The 17811-nt window shown below is 49.5% G+C and overlaps 1 protein-coding gene across 1 annotated transcript in view; it reads right to left on the bottom strand.

The window, feature by feature from the left end:
• JUP (junction plakoglobin) overlaps window positions 1–16238 on the bottom strand; it is a 51193-nt gene extending 34955 nt beyond the window's left edge. Inside the window, exon 1 of the mRNA XM_024193433.2 lies at window positions 16214–16238. The gene's annotated coding sequence lies outside the window, so the exon portion shown is untranslated. The remainder of the gene's footprint in view (window positions 1–16213) is intronic.
• Between the last annotated feature and the right edge of the window lie 1573 nt (window positions 16239–17811).

The following is a 17811-nucleotide window of genomic DNA, read 5'->3' as shown; positions in this document are numbered from 1 at the left end:
GCCTGGAGCCGGCCCTGCTGGTGTTTTCTCCCGGGGAAGGTACGTCTATTAATCTAAATCACCTTTTTGATCAGCTAAGCAGACTGAGCTCTTTAAGTCTCACTGGAAGGCATTTTCTCTAGACCTCAAATCATTTTTGTGGCTCTGTTCGGCAGCATCCTATAAAACAAGGACCACAGACCTGGACGCAATAGTCCAGTAGCGGCCTCACCAATGCCATAGGCAGAGGTAAAAGTCACCTCCCTGCCCCTACGTGCTAGTCCCCCGGTTTATCCTAAAATGGAGAGTCAGAGAGCCACACAGTAATAAGGTGCGATGCCCAGACATGTGCAGCGCTGTAACGATGGAACAGGGTCCATCCTTGAGTGGCTGAGAAACTCCACTTTACACCCTCTCTCCTTGCTCCACTCCAGCTGGGGGAGGGTGGAGTGTTATGCACGTTCTTTCCTGCCCCCACTGCTCGGAAGGCAGGGACTCCTCGCACCACTGGGTGGGGTGGGGCACCATTGCTAACACGGTTGGTTTACACATACACTCAGCAGCATCTCCCGTGCACCAGGGAAAGCGCTCCTGCAATCACAGCTGACTGGGGCACCAGTCAAACCTGGCCTCTTGGCCTGCATGCGACTTGGGCTAAGTACTGCTGTACCGGGGGACAATGGACCATCATGATTAATGCCAACTCCTATGTTGCCCTCATGCAAGTCAGCCGCATTCATCCTCAATACTGTATCAGGGCAATCTTTAGACCAATAAGCAGGCCTTTCCCCCCAGGGAGCTGGTTAGAACCCAGTCAGCTACCCTGATTCCACTCTACCACGTGAGCAGAGAGAAATGGGAGTTCTTTTCCCAGGGGGAAGGTCCAAGGAATCTTTAGCAATTTTACAGAGCACCAAGGTGACTGACACACCAGAAGCACGCACATGTTCTTGGAGAACACCACACACACAACCCTCCCACACCCTTCTGTTAGCTACTTACGAACCATTTGGCTGAAAGAGGTCACTGCAGAAGTTTCCACTTTTGAATCATAACTATTCCATCACCCTTGCAGGCCAAACCTGTCGCACCACGTGGGCTCTCGTAAGCTTTGGTAATATATTTTTGCTGTTAGATGTGTAAAGAAAGGGAAGCCACTCCCCTTCCCTCTATTTCCTCCCCCCCCCTTCCCAGGTTAAGAACCCTGAAGCCACCCCATTATTGCATCTTCACTTCGGCAGCAGCATCACCCTCCCCAGGGTCAAGAGTCAACAGGGACTAGTCTCATTTGTTTGAATTGTGCATGCATGCCCCATTATTAAGAGCAAAATCCAAAGGCCCTGGTAATTACTACATCAGAATAACTAGAGGCAAAATTACATTAAATGTGTATGCTTCTGTGTTAAGCCCTTTCCCCGCCCCTTGACCTGCTTTCCCATTAACAAGATGTTTGGGAAAGAAATAGGTTTATATTAACAAAGCTGGAGAGAATCCCTGGACGCAAACCAGCTCTTTCAAGCCAGTCAGCTGTGCTCGGGGACTTCCCAACATCCCTGAAAACAAATATGGGGCCCAACCTTCAGCATTTAAGCGGAGAGACTAGTTAGGCATAGAGGAGCAGCACCACCTGAACCCTGGGAGCAGACATGACACCCCAGGAGGAAATGCACCAAGTCTTTGTTACACCATGGTGTGATGTTCGAGGCCGTCCTCACTTCAGCTGTCTACATAAGACACTTGCAACACTCATCTACCCCAGTTACAAGGAGTTCTGGTGATGCACACCACAGTTTCTGTTGCACAAGAACAGATGAACCGCGTTTGTGCATCCACACCTACTACGCTGCTAAAAGTGCTGTACCGGTGCTTTCTGGGAAAGTGTGGCCGGCCAATAGTGCCTCAGTACATGTCAAATGCCCAGCAGGACGCAGAGCTGCCCCATGTGTTGCTGGCATCATGCCCTGTCCTGCCACAAAGAGCTGGCGAGAATATCAACCAAAGCAGTTACCCAAGCACAAGGGGGGAGGAGCCGTCCATCTACACTGCGGTGGAAAGAAGCATGCCAGACCAGCTGCAGAAACACAATCATGCGCCAGATTAGGCTACCAACTTCTAGTCTTGAGGTGGGCAGGGACACAGCCGGATTTAGAGCCAGCCATGCTCAATTAAAAGCCTAGCTGAAAGCTAGTGGGGACAGGATCTAATTATCAGAAATGCTGCCTCCACTAGAACCCCCATACAAACATGTTCTAGGTACATCAAAGTCTGGAGACCTGCAGAACTGTCCTATGGAAACACCAAAAGAGGCTAAGATCAGAACCCCAGTGTGCTAGGTGCTGCACAGACACAGAACAGAGTCCCAGCCCCAAGGAACAGAAATAGACAGAGGAAAGATCTACCCCATTGCACAGTCAGGGGAAAAAAAAGACAGATTAAGCAATTTGCCCAAGCACATATAGGCAGGGATTGGCAGAGGCAGGAAATGAAATCAGAGCTCTGGAGTCCCAGTCCAGACCCTTAACCACAAGCCCATCTTCCTTCTCCACTGAGCAGCATAGAAAGGCTAGGTTAGATATTTAATAGCAAAGGGCAAGGGTTGAAACTAAACAGAAGGGGTTAGTGGTATAAGAAATATAACATGGCCAGGATTCATTCAAACACATACCGAAGGGGCAAGTTTTAGGCAGGGGCTTAAAACAAAGGCAATTAAAAATAAAGATGCCACTAACGAAGCGTGTTCCTGTCAAGCCCTCAGTCGCCTAGCGTGCAAGTGCTCCCCATCCCTCCAAGATGTGGCAGACAGCTCTTTGGGGCAGGGGTCGTCTCTTCCTCCATTTGCACAGAGCACCATAAGGCTGTATCCCCCAGGGATTACCCCTAGATGCACAATAGACCCGGCATTTCCCACGGCCTCCTCGAAGCCATGCTCAGCGCTGCTTCTTGTGTAGGATCGGAACGAGCCATCTGTGCTCCTCGATAGGAAAAGCATTTGATTTTAAAATTTAATAGCAACCCTTTCTGCGTACGAGAACGTTCTCTTGTTGGCAGGAGAAGCTGGGGCTTCTCCTGGGGACGCAGCTTCTGGTGCAGGAAATCACTATTGGCGCTACAGCATGGGGCTCGGCTTCCTTCTCACCATTCACATTTCCTGGAAAAAATCAGCAGCGACTGCACTCAGCTGTCACCGGTGAGTTTTATCAGAAGGAAACAAGCGATAGCTCTTGGCGCAGAGCTTGATACCATGCTGACAGACCCTCTCGGCAAACCTGAGATGGGCGCCTTGGAGAGTCTATTTCTCTAGGTCATTAAGGTCACAAAGATGCATCTTAGTATGTCTCAGTTGGCATTAATAGAGGTGCAGTTGCCCTACACTGTGACAAAACATTCCCCAGCAAGGCCACCCAGCCATCACCTCTCTCAGGCAGAAACCTTCGTCTCTCTCACCGCTGACCAGAGACTTTTCCTGGCTGTACAGTTTCCCACCAACACGGATATCCCCAGCAAGCCAGACTGTCTAACCAGGACAGCATCTGCACTTTGTTTACTACTCTCAGGCTCCGAACAAGGTCATTGCCCGCAGCTGTGAGTTACCACACAGCTCTAAGCAAGCACATTTATTCTTAAGGTGAAAACGTTAGAGAAAGCACATCAAACCCAATAAAAGAATCTACAGACGTGCTAATAAACTTACCAGAGATCACCCCACAACTCTGCAGGGGCTCTGGTAGAGGTCAGTCCTTCAAACCCCACCAAAGGGTTCTTCTGTGCTTACAAGCTCATAATGGCTTTAGCTCAGAATGAGCACCCCCATGCATGCGTTAGGCTTTCCTCTACACAGCCTGAGCCTTTGAGCTTCAGATGCCAAAAAACAGGTAATCAGTAGACACTGGCCCCTTCCTCAGAGGGGAGCTTCAAAAGGCTGGGTTTATGCATAAATGTGGGGGGGGGGGGGAAGGATTTAATTCACCTCCCCCTGGACATTTCCCAGTAAATCCACTTCACATATATTGTCCCCAAAGACCATTCTAGTTTGCCACATTGTTCGCTACAGTCCTTTCACCAGCCAGGCCCCCCAATAATACAAAACCTTTGCGGGCAGGGGACTGGACTCGATGACCTCTCGAGGTCCCTTCCAGTCCTAGAATCTATGAATTTAATACAAAGATACTTAAACAATTCAATAAGGCTTTTCAAGGATATTGCAGAGAATTGCCACAACTGTCACACTTTCATTTAAGAAAACCCTATATGCTCCGATTCTCTCATTAATGCCAGTTTGTTCCTGTTGGAAATATCAGTGGGACAGATGAGAGAACTTGCCATTTGCCCATGAATAGGAGATTCTGGCATGCTTGCTTGAGCTGCCCGTGACTCCAAAACAATACAATTAATCACAATAACTCCATCTGGAGAAGATAGATTTTATTACTTTTAAAAAGCTACGAACAAATAGCTCCCTAAGAACACAATAATTGCAGGCTTTAAATTTAGGTTTTGAGGCGCTCACGTGCTATTTCCAGCTAGGATAATGGCGAGAAAAATACAGTATTTCTGCAGCACAGTCCCCATTTTACAGCCAAGAAAAGAATTCAAGAGGGTAAAACAAAAGGATTTGGGGGCTGATTCATTTCTACATTCAACCGCATTACATCTGCAGAGTTCGGATGTTTCATAAGAAATTATAACCAACACCAGTCAGCGCCCAGCCTGTCCGAGCAAGTTAATGGTTTGCCACTAGTGCCCCGCCTGCATGTCAGAGTGATTACTAGGAGGTTGTTTAAAGTGGCCAAAGGTCTTTTTACCACCAGCTAAGCAAATGCACTTCATGCAGTGATATGCCTTAGTAAGTCAATGCCACAAAGCAACAGAGTCCAAAGACAGCATGGCTCCACATTCCCGATATAGCAGCCGCAGACAGATGTGACACCCGCAGAAAGCTACACAGCTGCCCCCTTCGATCCCCCATCTCCCCTCTGCCAGCCAGGCACTCTTCACAAAAGAGGGGCAGGGGAATGCTTCTTACACAAGTTTGCTAGCAAAATGATGCAATTGACATATGTGGATCCTAATTAGGAATTTTAGCTTTTTCCAAAACCAAATGAGCCTTCAAAGAATTCAGAACAGCCACACTCATCTGTTAACAAGTCTCATCTGTCTTCAGTGCACTGGAAAAAAAACTTGAGCAGAGTTCACCCTTTCCAATTTCATCGTGTAGCTGGAGAATTATCTTTCTGGAGCTGGAAACTGTCTCCCACCCCCGCCACTGTCTGCTGCAGAACAGCAGCAATATTTTTCATCCAGAGATCTCAAGGCTCTTCACAAGGGGAAGGCAAAGTTGGGAAACTGAGGCAGAGTTGAAGCAACTTGCCCATGGTCACAGCACACACAGAAGAACCTGGGTTCTAGTTTCAGCTCCTAGACCTGTATCCCCCCCACAGGGTCATGCTGCCACAACATCCCAGGCCCAGTGTGAAGTATGGTTGTCGTTTGTATTTATTTTTACAGCTGTTCATGGGTAGTGGCTTTGGTCAGCCAGGTGCGGAGTAGTCAAAAAAAACATTTAGCAACCCAGATCACTTTCACCTGGCTGTCCGTTCTGCTTCAGGAGTGGGCAGAAACCAAAGTCTCTCGCTCAACATCCTGAAAAGAACCTTGAAACACATTTGGTTTAAGTACTGAGAAGCCAAAACTCTCAGTGCACTGGGGCAAATGATGCAAACACATCTGTAGACAATAGCGTCTGTATTAAGAGTTTCAGATTGAATGCCACGCCCCCTGCCCTTTCTGTAGAAATGATTTCAGAACAAAGTGACTGAAGCATTATGAAATGCCTAAAGGCCTGACAGAATCTGCAGAAAAACTAATCAGGGATGGCAGATTTAGAAAGATATTTCAAACCTCCATCTAATTAGAAACATCTTTGTGTCTGACGACGGTTTCCCCAGCATAGCTGTTTATGAAATATACATTATTCCTACACAAGAGAAATGGGAGGTCTGTTTGTCAAAGAGATTTCAGATAAGAGCACAGCAATATTCCTAGGCTGCGTATTAAACTTCAAAGCTAGAACTGCAGTTGTCACTTATGTGTTTGTTTCAAAAGAGGTCTGAGTGCTGAAAAGAAAATTCCTGCTCTGCACACAGGAGTGTTTTATTCTGTAAACATCTGTAGTACCAGTATGGTTCAGTGGGGAGCACTAGATCATCCTAGGACAAAAGCAGGGATTCAGTTTCAACCAAGGCTATTTATGCAGCACCACTGATGCTTTACAGATTGGTCATACGTGATTGATCCCTGCCCCAGAGAGCCTCAGATACTAAGGTGACGGGCATGAGGCAAAAACCTAGACAGCGGAGAAAGAACTTACAACAGAAAATCAGATCTCTGCTCTTTCTGAAACAGCTCTGCAGGATAGAAGGTACATTAGGAGCACTTTCCAAGGAGAGAGGCTGATAACCCCTATCACCCAGCTAATGCTGTTCCCTCACTAAAGGAGTCCGAATGCCCTTGTCTACTAAGCACTTACTACCTATGCTTCCCATCCACAGATCCCAAAGCACTTTGGGAAGGCGGGTCAGCATCTCCCCAAAGCCACACAACAAGCGCGTGAGAGAGTGGAGAAGAGAAGTCCAACGACTTCCTGTTTCATCATGCATGACTGCTGACTACCTGCACCCTTCACTACCACAGCTTATTTCTTACTGCAAAGCACTTTCAGGTATGCAGAGAATGAGAAGGATCATACAAAACCTAATTCTATTCCAGCTACCAGCTTACGTGCCTAACCTGAAACATTTCCTCAGCACTTTCAGATTCCAAAATTAATGTGACATTCAACTGACGTTTGACAAGCTAATTAGACCAGGCAAGCTCCTGCCTGAAAATATTTACATCTTTAGATGAGATCAGTAAAACAGTCCGAGCCAGGACCTGCAGCTACCTGCGATGTGCTTTTTGGTTATAAGCTCCACCAGGGTCAGGAAGGAGCAAGCACTACAGCGAAGCGGGGCAGACTTCTTTTTTAATGTGTCAGTGAAGAAAGCACCTCCCTTTGCGAGAGCACAAACATTAGTTTCGAATGGCTGAGAGCTATTTGATACTGTCAAGAACCGGTAAGGAAACCCAATCTAGCTAAGCCAGATCTTCGCTATTTGCCATGACTTACCACGACCAGCTAACACGTGTTAAACTACGACCTTGCCTTGTCCACACTGGGATTTCACACGTGTTTGACGACATGTTAGGTAACATGTTAAAACACTCACCTTTTTCCTAGTGTGGACATTGCTTAAAGGAGCAACAAGCAACTCATTCCCTCTTCACTGCAGCCCTGCCACACTGGTTTTACGCCACATCCCCAGGATTCCAAGTTCCTGAAATATTTTGCACTTGGTTTTGGGGATTGTGTGCCGTTTGCACAGTGGCACTTTTAAAGCTGCTTCAGTCAGGTTTTGAGGATTCCTTTGCCAGTTTTTCTACGTGCAGATACAATACTCCTGCTACCCCACATAATCATCAACTCCAACTGCTCCTCCGAACCACCTGCTGTGTGTGTCACGCTGGATGGGGGAAGGGACAGCTAGGAACTTGGCGAAGAGCTACTGGTCCCATGAAACTACAAAAGGGCTGCCAGTGTTCTGAAACAGCCACAATTCTTCTCAGACATGAAGGTGGGAGTCAGAGGTCTCTAATCAGATCCACAATGAGTGTACCTGGACTAACGATGAAAAGCAGAACGGTCTTGTGGATCAGGCACTAGACTGGGAGTCAGAAGACAAGCTCTATTTCCAGTCCTGCCACCTCTTGGGCATCACACATCACTCTGCTTTTGGGCTTGTCTTGGGGAAGAAAGTTGCACTAGATTAATTTAACGGGGGGGGGGGGGGGGGGGGAGTTAAGTTGTTTTTTTTACCCCACCACTAACCCCTGTGTGGACACGTTTGGTTTAAGAGTGACTTCTTTTGGTTTGGCTGACATCAATTAGGAATGGGTTGAAGCGCAACAGAAAAACTGATGCAAGCAACTGTGTGGACACTTAAATCTGTGCAACTTTTTTTTTTTTTTAAATGTAGAAAAGACATCAGTTTCCCTATCTACCACAGGGGGATGCCTTCCTTTGTGGAATGCTTTAAGAGCTCTGATAAACGTGCTATGGAAGACCCAAGTGTTTTCTGAAACTGATGTCGGAGAAAAACTGCTTCCACACTGATCCAGAGCTGAAGTGTAGTAAAAAGCCAAATCCAACACTGCACAAGAAAACCACAGGCTTAGAGATAAACTACAGAAGCAACAGGAAAACTCAAAGTTGGAAAAGCCTCACAATCATTAAAACCTTGCTGATCCCAGCTCCTGAACCCGATCATGGATTTGTGGGGGGGAAGCCAGCTAATGCAATTAGGACTGTACTGAGCATTATCAAGGATAAATACTGTCTGGGACTAAAGGGGAAGTTGTTCAAGGTCTGCAACTATAAGGAAGGAGAATCAGCTTCAGAGGTGGTAGAAGCAACTGACCTTAGTAACTGGAAACTAAGCACTGGGGAAGCTGTAACATGAGACACGGCTGTAACCTCTCAACTGTGTGCAGTGGCCATGGATTTGGGAGGTGTTCAACTTACTCCGAGCATTCCCCCAAAAGATGCTTTTTTTTGCACCTGGAAATGCAGCTCTACATCCGGAAGGGTTGGTCATGTCCACATCACGATGTAAGCAACACATCGATGCTATAAATGGAGTTTCCGCTCCTCTCAGTTCTGAAGGAAGTGGCCTTTTTCCTCAGCTGTGCGGGACTGCGCATTGCTGGGGAGACTCCTCCAAGACAGGCAGGGGGTTGCTTTAGTGGGCTTATGGCAGAGGTTACTTTGGAGAGATGTTGTCACGTTTAATAGATCTGTTTTTAAATCCTTTTTACCACTACCCAGCTGGGGAGAGGGGGTTCGAGAGCTCTTCAGAACTCCGACTGCAACACTTGGCCCAGGTCTGCAGTGACACTGGGGGCTTTCCATACCCTGTTCTCACGAGCAGGCAGAGGTAGTCTGTTCTTCCTGACACCATTCTCCATGGCACCAACCCCCCCCCCCCCCCCCCCCCAGCAAGTTGCCCAGTTAAGTTTTCAATAGCCACGCAGCCCTCCTTCTGGAGGACTGCTGGTTGAAAGCACGGAGAGGTTAAGCACTGGTCTCGTCCATCCTGACTGTTCATTAGGGTCTCTCTATGGAGCCCCTGGAAGCCATCCAGCCTGGGTCAGCAGACTTGGGCTCGCAGGGCTCTCGCCAGCACTCTGAAAACACCTATGGAAACAGCGTTTTGAAGTTGTGGCTCAGGCTGGAGCCTGGGCTCTGAAGCCTAGGGAAGGGGGTGGGCTTCAGAGCCTGAGCTGCCATTTCAAAGCGCTGTCTACACAGCTATTCTTGGAGCACTAGCCTGAGACCCGCTAGCCCAAGGCCGTTCCGTTCCTGTCCCCCCCACCCAGGCTGGGAGGCTCGCTGCAAGGGCTGTGTAGGCACACTCTCCGTTTATTTCGATAGCCCTGTTTGAAAGGAACTGACTTGGGGAGGATACACCCATCACTCATGGGTTGCTGAGACAATAGAAGATACAAATCTATTGTTCTAAAGTGGCTGCTGTGCAGTGGCTGTTTTGCACAGACTCTCTGACAAGCCTGAGAGGGAGAGGTTACTGGGACCCACTTTCCTACATGCCATAATTCAAGTTGCATTTTTAAACTAGTTTCCCCCAAAATGGCCCAAGCAATTTGTTCGCATTAACCCAGCCACCTAAAAAAACATAAGACAATTGTGAAGTTGCAAAGCACAAAAAAAAGCCATTTTAATTTTAACCCACAAGCTTTTGCATTCCTATAGCTTAATGGCCAAACCCACTTAAACCAAATTTGCAGTAAAATGGGTATTTCCATGACACTTTATGGACCCCTTCCAAGCTGATGAATAGTTACAGATTTAGGATGTACAAAGACAGTTTAATTGAGTATTCTGTACTTTTATAGCCCACTTCAATAAACATTAACAAAGGACATGAAAATGGAGCTTTAAACCTCTCCAAATCCGTTATCGGAGAACCAACGTATCTACTGGAGTCTTTTGCCTCTATTACAAACAGCAGGGACCTTGGTCAAGTGACAGGGACCCCCACGGCGCACCAACCCCATTTAGGAATACAGCTGGAAAGCAGGGGCTTCCATCCAATCCCTGAAGAAGATTGTTGCTTTTAAATCCCCGTGGTAATTCTCACATCTCTTAACACCCATGGGAAGAGAGCTAGAGATTCTCCAATCCCAAACTGACGGGTGAGTGAGAGTGCCCAGATGACCACTGGGTGTTAGCACTTCTTCACTCCAGTATTTCATCAACACTCAGAGGGCAGAGGTGGAGAAATAAAGTCTGGACAGCAAGACTGATGGAGACAGACTTCTTTTTTTGGTTCATTACAGCAGAGTCAGACTACAACAAGGCTATTTATCCCCTCTGAGTTACCGTCTCCAATAGTAAAAGAACCAAACAGCATCATTACTGGGTTCTGAACTTCACCTCCAAGCTGGGATATGGGGCTTTCATTAACAGGTGGAAGGACCGTGCATGCTATGGCTTCACTACTCTAGGTGAACAAGTAGCACAAATACCAGAGAAGCAGGGTGCCAGTTGCGCCAAGGCGCAGTGGTGGGTTTGCTGGATCTACAACCTGCTCTTAACACTGCAATGCAGGAATTAGCTACAAGCAGCAGCACTATGGAGTCTTCAGAGGTTAAGCAAAGGTTTTGTTTCAAGAGCTTATGTCACGTGCACGTGGACAAGACTACTTCAGCTTTAGCATCAATGCCTCTAGAGGGCAGTGCCCCTAGCAAGGGAAGGATTTCAGAGAAAGATGGTGCAGAGAAACACCGAATAGCTTCATTCAACTGCATGTGGAAGGGAGCCAGTGTTGGCGGGGGATGGAAAAGTCAATACTCGGCACAAAGCCCGACTAGGTGCAGAGAGCCACCCGTTACAGCAGCTGGCAGGAGAGACTGAGGGACAGATTTGACTTGCGACAGGTCCAAGTATTTGAATAGGAAAGGGTCACGCATTGCCCGGAGAGCCTGCTGCTTCCTGGGGCACATACGATAGGAACTCAAGGGCTCGCGGGCATCTGTAGCTACTACAGGGTGTCAGGGGAACTCCGGTTTGCAAACAAGTGCTTGCTTGTGGGAGTTTCAAGGAGATTCCAGGACAGAAGAACACATGTGAGTAGGATCATGCCCTTAACATCTCCTTCCAGCTTCTCCTTAGTCCCTCTGCCCTTCTTTAACCTCCCTGGCCCAGTCTTGCTCTTCCAGCCGCAGTACTGGTGCGCCTGGGGATAAGACACACTGGCTTGACGAAGCTCTTACGGTGCTCCAGAAAAGGCGGCTGAGCATCAGTATCCCCATTTTGCAGGTGGGGTAACAGAGACAGGGGAAGAAAAAACAACGAGGATTTCTTGTGGCACCTTAGAGACTAACACATTTATTTGGGCATAAGCTTTTGTGGGCTAGAGCCCACTTCATCAGATGCATGGAGCGACTCACCCAAGGTCACAGAGAGAGTCTATATTAGAACTGAGAACAGAACCCAGGAGTCACTACCCTACCCGCTGGAGCTCATTAGTTCCCTGCAAGAACATGTCTACTTTAATCAGGCGCACAAACAGGTGCAGCTTGGGCAAGACACAGATAACCTGCTAGTTCACGTTTCAAATGGACATTCTTTGTTTTTTAACTGGGACTGCCACAGCCAGAGTTATTAATGCTTGACTTGAAAGTCGCCCTGAATGCACTAACACCTGACCCGCGAGCTCAGAGTACTCACTGACGTCACCCCCAAAGTATTTTTAGAGACCCATGGAGCTAACACACAAGCAGGCACTTTGTTTCCCTTCAGGCAGAGATCAGCATGACTCATTTCAGAAGGTTCCCAAGACACAGCCCCAGCAATTGAGTGCCTCCTCTCCTCTTTCAAAACTCTCACAATCCTGCCATCCACCCCGGTGAAGGAATATGCTGTTCTGCCTGCTGGGGATACACCCCAGGTGAACACCGCCCTCCCGGAGAATTCAGAACATGGACACTGAGATCCTGGAAATAAATAGCACATTTTCAGCATTGCCAGGCTCCATACTGAGAATATTTATTGGCCTGGAAGAAAAGGGCATCTTTAAATACTTTGCAGAACACTGGGACACTGGCCGCTTTCAGAGCACTTGGTATTATTGTGAAAAGATGTTTTTATTTCTTTCGCTCTTCCCAAACTTTTAATTTCTACCCAAGAAAACCACAAGCACAAGAAGTCTCATCTTTCACATGCATCTTGTATTTTCTGCAGTTCGGTTCTAAGCAGGCTTTGCTACAACATTCACTGAGAATAGAGGGTTTAAAATCAATGGTACAGCATCACACCTACTTCAAGATTCCCACTAGTCACCACTTTTTCCATGCCTGATGCTCGGTCAGTTTTCCACACTGGGGTGGATATCAGTCCAGGATAGAAAGTGCAAAGACACAATGCTTTGTGTTCAGTTACTTCACACCAATAGAACAGTCTGAGGCCAGATCTGGTGTGAAAAATCCACACCCCTGAGAAATGCAGGTAAACTAGCCTAAACCCTCATGTAGACAACAACCTAGCCCGCCGCTCCGAGAGGTGGATTAACTACATGGATGGGAGAACCCCTCCTGTGAGTCCTCACACTGAGGAACTATAGCAGCACAACTGTAGCATTTCAAGAGCAGACAAGCCCTCAGACTTTTACAACGCACAATCAGGTCTATATTCTGTTGTTATGGACAGCACCAAGCACTCTGCCCGGACTCCCCTTCATGCAACTCTCACTGTCTTTACCATATAATTAAATATGCACCCTCCCTGCTGAGAGCCAAGTACATCAGGGCGTTTACACATACATGTTCACACTGATTTTATGGCAGCAATTTTCTACTGAGATTCTCTTTTCAGGTTCCTTATACAAGAGCTTTTTTTCCCCCAAGCAACTCCCAGCAACACCAAAATTTGGCATTGTCCTTTCATCTTTGCTGCAAACCTAATTAATTAAACTAATCATTTAGCTAACACAATTAGAACACCCTCTCCTCTACCAGTGCCAGGGTTCCCCCAAAGCCGGGCAGCATGGCAGACTGAACATGCGTCTAATTTTACCCCCTGGATTCCTTCCTTTTTCACTCCCATCCTCCGTTTTTACCTTCAACTCAGATATGAGGTTTGGGTGTATTCCTTCACTCCTTACTCACACTTGAAGTCCTGCATATTTCCACACTCAACTACTAACTCCCTCTCACTTAAGGACAGTTCCTGGCAATAAGATGAGAACACACAAGATTTTGGGCTCTAAAGTGACTTTACTTCAACATGCTGCGGAGTGTAACGAACAGGCTCAAGCGCTTATAAATAGGGCCCTAACCAAATTCACAGCTGTGAAAAATGGGTCACAGACCATGAATTCTGGTCTCCACTGTGAAACCTGGCTATTGTGGGGGGCGGGAGGGGTCCCTGTATTTCTATCCTTACTTCTGTGCTGCTGCTGGCAGCGGCACTGCCTTTCAAACTGGGCTCCCAGCCAGAAGCGGTCACTGTCTGGCCACCCAGTTCTGAAGGCAGTGCAGAAGTAAGAGTGACAATATTGCAACCCCTCTCCCATAATAGCCTTGTGACCTCCTTTTGGGTTGGGACCCCCAGTTCGAGAAACACTGCCTTAAGGGCTTTCCATGTTTACTTTTTTTTTTTTATATATAAACAGCCATGCTTTGTGACAACACCATGAAATGTAAGATTTAAATCTCTGAAACCATGGATTTTAAAACTGACCGTGAAATTTACCAAAATGGACAGTGAATTTGGTAGGGACCTATTAATAAGGGCCCAAACTCAGCTTTAAGGGGTGACATAGGCTGTGCAATCACCGTGCTGCAGAGAACAAGCAGGCATGTGCTCTGAAAACCAACAAGGGACACTGAGGGGATGTGCACACCAAGGAGACTAGATCAGCATAGCTATGGCAGCATAGCCACGCAGTGTAGACACAGCCTCCTTGAAGGAGTTTTGCGGTCAGTGGAGGACCACCCCCTCCCAGAACTATTTCCATCAACATAGCTGTATAGTATCTACACTGGGGTGTGGTTTTTTCAGGCCCCAACCTGCGTAGATATGCCAATAGATTTTTCAAGCATAGGCCAAGCCTACATTGCGAATTGCATGGCAAACAATTTTAACTTGCAATCTAGGTGTCAACTTGCTTGCAAATCAAGTCTCTACCACTACAAGCCATGTGACTGCAGGGGACTCCAATCAGGCAATTTAATTAAAAAAAGTCAACACTGTTCACTTGTACAGGATCTTCCTTCCAAAGATCTCAAAGCGTTGGGAGCCAAATGCCCAGACCCTGCGCCTGCACCAGTTATTGTGTTTTGCAAGAAACACCACATCAGTCAGACTCACTGCATGCTAACCAATAAAGCATGTTGTGATCATTTTATAATAAATACATGAACAGGATTACAGCAACCTCAGAAAGTGAAGATGTCAAACACTTATAAGCAGCCACACTGCAACTTCATCCTGAAAGCTGGCTGTATGTTGATCCACAGCACTGTCAATTATACAGAGGGACGATTTTAAGTGCATGTTGCTCATGCCTCAGAAAGAAATTGCCATCTTATGTTAGCATATGGAGCACTCTCACGTCCTCCCTCCCATAACAATCAGGGGAGCAGTGATTGTACTCTCACGGAAAGGCCAGGCAAGGAGACAATTTGCGAACTTGCTCCCAGGGAATCAACAGCCACAGCCAGACTCAAGCACGGGAACAGGAAACCCCCATTATGAGCTTGGGGAAAAAAAAGTCTAATTTCAAGGACCGGTTGAAGTGGATTTGCAGAACATCTTGCTCAGTGATGTGTGTCATTTGGCAGTCAAGAGTCAATCAAGCTGCCTTGCCTGTTACCAAGATCTCCTGAATTATAAAACAGCTAATTAAGTCTGGACACCCAAGACAACTCCAGGTTACACCGCTTGTGTCTTTGGGTATGTCTACACTACAGGATTAATCCGAATTTAGATAATTCGAATTTGGGAAACAGGTTGTATAAATTCGATTGTGCGCGGCCACACTAAGCACCTTAATTCGGTTTTAAACCACATTAATTCGGTGGTGTGCGGCCACACTACCCCATTAACTTAAATACAGTAATTCGGTGGTGTGCGTCCACACTAACCCTAATTCGAATTAACAAAATCGATTTAGGCTCTACTCCGTTCGTCGAGGTGGAGTACAGAAATCGATTTAAAGGGTCCTTTAATTCGAATTAACTGGCTCTGTAGTGTGGACGGGTGAAGGGTTAATTCGGATTAAGGCAGCTAAATCCGAATTAAAGTCCTAGTGTAGACCAGGCCTTAAACACGCAGCGGGCTCCCTTTTCGGTTTCATGCACCGTGCAGATGCCTGGAGCCAGAGACAAGGCTTCTCCCGCTCCGGATTCCAGCAGGCTCCAGTGTCTCCTCGCCAAACCCACTTCTCCCTGAGCGTTGAGCAGCGACCCTGCAAACCGCCTGTCCCAAGAGGGAAACCAGGCCCGGGCAAGGACACGCCGAGCGAGCTTCAGGTCTCGGGATTACACGAATGCCGACAAGTTGGGGGCCTTCAGCACTGACCGGTCCGGATGACGCGCGAGCTGCGGGTGGAGGGAGCGCGCGCGAAGCAGGGGACGCTGGAGGCGTGTGATTCTGGCCAGGGAGGATTCCCGAGCGGGGTCACCGGGCTGCGAACAGACGGGGGCCAGGCCCCCCCCCCGAGCAGCGCCGGGCCAGGGGCCCCCCGAGCAGCGCCGGGCCGGCGGGGGGGGGGGGGGGTCACCTGCCCGGGCCGTGCCCGGCACAAACACCGCCCCGCGGTCCCCACTGGCTCGGGTCAGACCCCGCCGGGAGCCCGGCCGCGCCCCACGCCCTGCCTGGGGCCCCCCGAGCGCTGGGCGCTGCCCGCCCGGACCGGGACAGCTCCGAGGGCCGGAGGGAAGCGAGCCGGGGCGGGGCTCGGAACCGCCCCAGGACCGGACCGGGCCGGGCCGACGCTGACCCGGGAGAGGCGCCGCCCTGAGCCCCCGCCACTGTGGGGGGCGGTTCCGCCTCAGACCCCCTCGCCTCGCGCCGCCTCAGACCCCCACGCGCCCCTCCCCCCCACGCGCGAGCCCTCACCTGCGCCGCGCTCGCGCTCCTGCTCCTGCCCGGCACTGGCGCCCGCCCCGCTCGCACCCAGCGAACAAAAGGCGGGCGGAGCAGAGCCCGCAGCCCAGCCCCGCCCCCTCCCCTACGGTCCCCATGGACACCGGCACCGCCCGCTCAGCGCCGCCCATTCATTGGCCCGCTCGCCCTTCCCTCACCCCGGCAGGGGCGGGGCCTCCGCCGCCACCTGGCGCGGTTGACCGCCGCCCCATTGGCCGCCTCCCGAGCGGAGGGCGGCCGGGCACGCGGGCGCCGGAAGCGGATTGGCTAGCTGCTGGGGAGCTGGGAGGCGATTGGACGTCGGGGCTGGCGGTCAGGGTGGCGGAAGGCTGGGGAGGGTGTGTCCCTAAGGCAAGGGGGGAGGTGCCCACCTGGATGAGGTCATGCAGGTGAGGGAGGAGCCTGGGAAAGGGGGAGGGGCGGGGGAAGCTGTGGGGGGGAGCAGGGGGAGTCTGGGCTAGAAGCTGGGGCCTGTCCAGGCCCCTAAGAACTCTTCGCAGTACATCCCTGTGCACCTTCCGGCAGCTCCCCCAGAGCAGCCCATTCCCCAGCAGGTAGCCCGCCCCCCCCGACTGCAACCCCATTGTGTCCCCCCCCCGCTCCCCAGACACATACTGTAGCCCCCTTTCCCCTCTCCCATCAGCAGCCCCACTCTCAGCCCCCATAACACCCCACGTCTCCGGGCCTGTTAAACGCCATGTGGGTCACATACCTCCGAGCGCTGGGGGATGCGTGTGACGGGGAGGCGCAGGCTGTGCCCAAGTTAGGACGTGGAGATGGAGTGCAGCCGCGGCTCCCTCATGGGTGGCTGCACAGGGTTTCGCTGTTTGAGTGCAACAGGCCACACCGTGTTCAGTAACCTCACGCTCAAACACCTGCCTTGGCTACTCCACTCATGGCAGGATCCAGTTCAAAACTGCCTTCTTTATTCTGCAACCCCTCGGTGCACTAGCTCCAGCCAAGCGTACGATTTTCTTGGCTCCCTTCTCTTCATGTAGCATTGGTTTCCCTTCTGGCCCCAAGTTCCCAACACAATCCCCCAATCCGTATGCAAGAGCCTTCTCCTCTGCCTCTCCTCCTGCCTGCACCAGGCTCCTTGTGTCACTCCATTTCTCTCCTGACTTCCTGTGAAAACATTTGTTTCTCCCTTGCATTCCCTGCAGCACAGCACAAACCCAGACAGGAACAACTGTGCAACCAATATGACAGAGGAGAAATTGAAACGGAGTCACTTTTCTACTCCAGAGTCCCGGGGTCGGCAAAAATTATATTTCCTCCAATGATCAGAAATGATAAAAGACTTCCCATTAAAAAGCAATGAGGAGAACCTGTGCCTGGCCTGCAGGGAAAGGAGCGAGTTGATAGGAATAGCACCTCACTGTTTAACACCCTGCCACCATCAGCGATGCTGACAAATCGACAGAAGATAAACCCCAGCAGCTTCCAGATGCTTGCTACAGCAACCAGGGACCCAGACCTGAGACTTCTACCTCAATCACTCTTCGATAACCCTTTGTCTGGCTTGAAACACTGATAAAGTATCTTGAATTTGAAATATCTTGGGACTTGGA

This window comes from Terrapene carolina, unplaced genomic scaffold (genome assembly GCF_002925995.2).
Source record: "Terrapene carolina triunguis isolate 2854851 unplaced genomic scaffold, T_m_triunguis-2.0 Scaffold193, whole genome shotgun sequence".
NCBI lineage: Eukaryota > Metazoa > Chordata > Testudines > Emydidae > Terrapene > Terrapene triunguis.
Note: the sequence above shows the minus strand (reverse complement) of the source record. Positions and strands in the feature narration are given on the sequence as shown.